Below are 3,982 nucleotides of genomic sequence, written 5' to 3' on the forward strand. Positions count from 1 at the left end.
TGTTTTAATCACACAATTAAATTATGATTCAAATCAGAATTTTAAAAATTATTTGAATGTGATTCAAATCTGAATTTTAAAAATTGTTTGAATGTGATTCAAATCTGAATTTTTAAAGTTCTTTGCAACACTTTAGATATATTAGCTGAATAATCATCAAAAGTAGTTCCATAGACAGAAAAATCATCCATAAAAGCTTTCATGATATTTTCAATAAAATTGGAAAAAATAGCCAACATGCATCTTTGAAAGGTAGTAGGGCCATTGCAAAGACCAAAAGGCATTCTCCTATATACAAAGGTTCCATAAGGGTAAGTGAATGTAGTCTTTTCTTTGTCTTTTGGGTGAATAGGAATTTGAAAGAATCCCGAGTACCCATCTAGATAACAGAAATAAGAGTGTTTCACTAACCTCTCTAACATTTGGTCAATGAAAAGGAGAGGAAAATGGTATTTTCTGGTGGCACTGTTCAATTTCCTATAATCTATGCACATTCGCCAACCAGTGACTACCTTAGTAGGGATCAGTTCATTGTTTGCATTTTGGATAATAGTTGTCCCACCCTTCTTAGGAACTACATGTACTGGAGTAACCCATTTACTATCAGAAATTAGGTATATGATATCTGCATCTAATAGTTTCAAAATTTCTTTCTTGACTGCTTCTTTCATATTTGGGTTAAGTCTTCTTTGGTGCTCGATAGTGGGTTTACTATTTTCTTCAATAGGTATCCTATGCATGCAAATTGAGGGGTTAATCCATTTCAAGTCTTCTATTTTATACCCTATGGCCTTGTTATGGGTCCTAACTTCTCTTAGCAATTTTTCCTCTTTTATCTTAGACAGGCTAGCATTGTTTATAACAGGATATTTAGAGTTTGAGTCTACGAATGCATACCTTAGGGTAGAGGGAAGAGGTTTTAGTTTTACCTATTTGGTGTTTTCCTGCAGCTTGCTCTTGGGCTGTTCTTCCTTCAACTCTTCTATAGCAAAAACTTGAGCCAATAGTGGGGATGGACTAGCTGTCAAGGATTACACACAAGCTGCAATCTTTGTGTTCTCCTTCTCTGTTGTGAGGCTATGCACGATAGATGCTCCAAGAGGATCTTTAGGATGTATCTTATGAAATTCCTCTTCAACTTGTTTATCAATTATGTCAACCTTGAAGCATTTATCAGGTTCAAATTTGTGTTTTGTTGTGTCGAACAAGTTGAATTCCACTTCTTCTTCTCCTACCTTGAGGGTTAGTCGCCCATTTTTGACATCTATGATTGCTCTACGGTTACCAAGAATGGTCTTCCCAATATGATAGGGATCTGAACATCTTCTTCCATCTCAAGGATAATAAAGTCTACTGAAATGAAGAATTTGCCCACTTTGATGGGGATGTTCTCAAGTATACCCACAGGATATTTAATAGATCGATCAGCCAATTACAGAGAAATTATCATGGGCTTCAGTTCTCCGATCTCCAGTTTTTGGCTTATTAATAGAGGCATTAAACTCACACTTGCCCCAAGATCGCAGAGGGCCTTGTCTATTTTCTTGTTGCCAATGAGGTAGGGTATGGAGAAGCTTCCTGGATCTTTCAACTTTGGAGGCAGTTTGTTTTGCAGCATGACACTGCATTTCTCTGTTAGAGCAACTGTCTCATAGTTTTCCAATTTTCTTTTCTTTGACAGAATTTCCTTAAGAAATTTGGCATAGGATGGCATCGGAGAGAGTGCTTCAGTGAAAGGAATGTTGATATAAAGTTTCTATAAAACTTCTAAAAACTTTCCAAACTGCTTGTCCAATTTAGTTTCTGAAATCTCTGAGGAAAAGGTAAGGGAGGCTGGTATGGCTCTGGTAACTTCTTTTTCTTCCCTACTTCCTCTTCCTGATCTTTCTTGGCTTCTTCCTCCTTTTTCTCTGCTTGGCTTTCAGATTTTTCTGAAGTTCTCTCTGTCAGTTCTTCCTCTGGTTGTACTAGAGTTCTCCCACTCCTTAATGTAACTACCTTACAATGCTCACTTGGGTTCATCTCTGGTTAACTAGGTAGTTTATCAGTAGCCTTACTTAAAGAACTTGCTTGTTGAGCAATTTGATTCTCTAGTATCTTGTTATGGGCAGCAAGTTGGTCCATTGTGGAAGTCAACTATTTAATCAACTCATTATCTTGTTACTGAGCTGCTAGGAAACCTTCCATCATGAATTCCATAGTCATCTTCGATTTAGGTTGCTGAGGTTGAGGAGGCGGTGGTAGCTGTGCAAAATTTTAGCCCCTGTTCTAAAATCCAGGGGGTGCTGGTGGTTTGTACCCCTGTTGTTTGTTTATTGGCTGATTCTATTGGTTTGACCATGAGAAATTTAGGTGGTTCCTCCATCCAGTGTTGTAAGTGTTTGAATATGGATTGTTGGGCTGCCTCTGGTTGAAGTTTCCCCCGTTATTGAGATAGTTCATTTGTTCTATGGAGGGTTCATTGAAGCTATTGAATTCTGAGGTTGTATATCCTCCTCCATAATCGTCGCAATGCTGGTTGCTTATTCCAACTAAGTTGGCTTGCATTCTGTCGAGTCTCTTTGTGAGCTGATAAAATTGAGCATTTATCATGCTTAGGGCATCCACTTCCAGGACCCCTGCTATTCTCCTTGCGATTCCTCTTTCATTTTACCACTCATAATTATGATATGCAACCCTCTCTAGAAGTTCAAGTGCTTATGTCACTATTTTCTCCATTAGGTCACCTTCTACAATTGAATCTACTGTGCTCCTTGTAGAGGGTAGTAACCCATTATAGAAATTTTGCACTAGTAGCCAATCCTCTATGCCATCGTGTGGACATTCCCTCTGTAGGTCCTTATATCTTTCCCATGCATCATAGAGTGATTCACCTTCCTTTTGTCTGAAGGTGTTGAGCTCAAGCCTCAGTCTTGTAGTCTTTGCAAGTGGGAAATACCTTGCTAGAAAAGCTTGTGAGAGGTTTTCTCAAGTGGTGAATGTTCCAGCTGGTTGAGAAAGTAACCACTTCCTTGCTCTGTCTCGAAGGGATAATGGGAATGCTTTGAGTCTTATAGCTTGATCAGACACTCCATTCATTTTAACCATGTCACATAGGGCAAGAAAGCATTGGAGGTGATAATGTGGATCTTCTATTGGTAAACCTCCAAACTGGGTTTGTTGAATCATTTGAAGCTATGCTAGTTTTAACTCAAAGTTGTTGGCTTCTACTGTGGCTCTTGTGACACTAGGCTGAAATCCTTAGACAGATGGAGCTCTGTAATCTCTCAAGAGTCTTGGCCTGTCATTATTATCCGCCATGGTTAGAATTTTGGGATTTTCTTGATCGTGCTCTTGATGTTTCCTTTCCCTCTTGATGGCTCTCAGAGTTCTATATATTTCGGGATCACAGTCCAAGATTTCTTCTTCTGGCCTTATTCTTGTCATTTACCAGGTCAAGCACCTGAGAGAAAAGAAAAGAAATAAAACAAATCAAATAAAATTAGATAATAAATATAATTGCCTAAATCAGCTAAATTGCCTGTCGCTTGATATTACTAAAGCCAAATTCCTTGGAAATGGCACAAAAAACTTATTTCGCTGGTTTTACAACCCCGCAAGTGCATGAATCGCTAACAAGTAATAAAGTAGTGAGTAGAGTATCATCCCACGAGGAATGTGATTAGTAAGTACTAATCTACACAGTAATTTTTGCTGTCTAGGTAGTCGAATATAATGGGGAAGTGAAATTTATCTCTTTTGAAAGCTAGGATAAAAAGGATAATAAGTCTAAATTGGATAATCTATTTTGAAATGATTCTGGAATTAAAATTTCACACTTGAATCTCACTATAGATGTGACTTCATTTATTCATTGGATTGAGAATCAGTTGCCTTGATGGAAATTATTCCTAAGATATCTTAGGTCCTCTCTCAAGGCACCCAAGGTGTGTTTGAATCAACCTAAACCCTACTTTCATGGTGATTAAATTAATTAAAATCC

At 37.8% G+C, this 3,982-nt stretch overlaps 1 non-coding gene across 1 annotated transcript; it reads left to right on the forward strand.

Moving 5' to 3' along the window:
- The first annotated feature begins 2,806 nt into the window (after positions 1 to 2,806).
- LOC131182671 (small nucleolar RNA R71) lies at positions 2,807 to 2,913 on the forward strand. Its single transcript, XR_009150933.1, has one exon. It is a non-coding gene; the product is annotated as a small nucleolar RNA R71 (small nucleolar RNA).
- The last annotated feature ends 1,069 nt before the right edge of the window (positions 2,914 to 3,982 follow it).

The sequence above is a fragment of the Hevea brasiliensis genome, chromosome 8 (assembly GCF_030052815.1).
Source record: "Hevea brasiliensis isolate MT/VB/25A 57/8 chromosome 8, ASM3005281v1, whole genome shotgun sequence".
Lineage (NCBI taxonomy): Eukaryota > Viridiplantae > Streptophyta > Magnoliopsida > Malpighiales > Euphorbiaceae > Hevea > Hevea brasiliensis.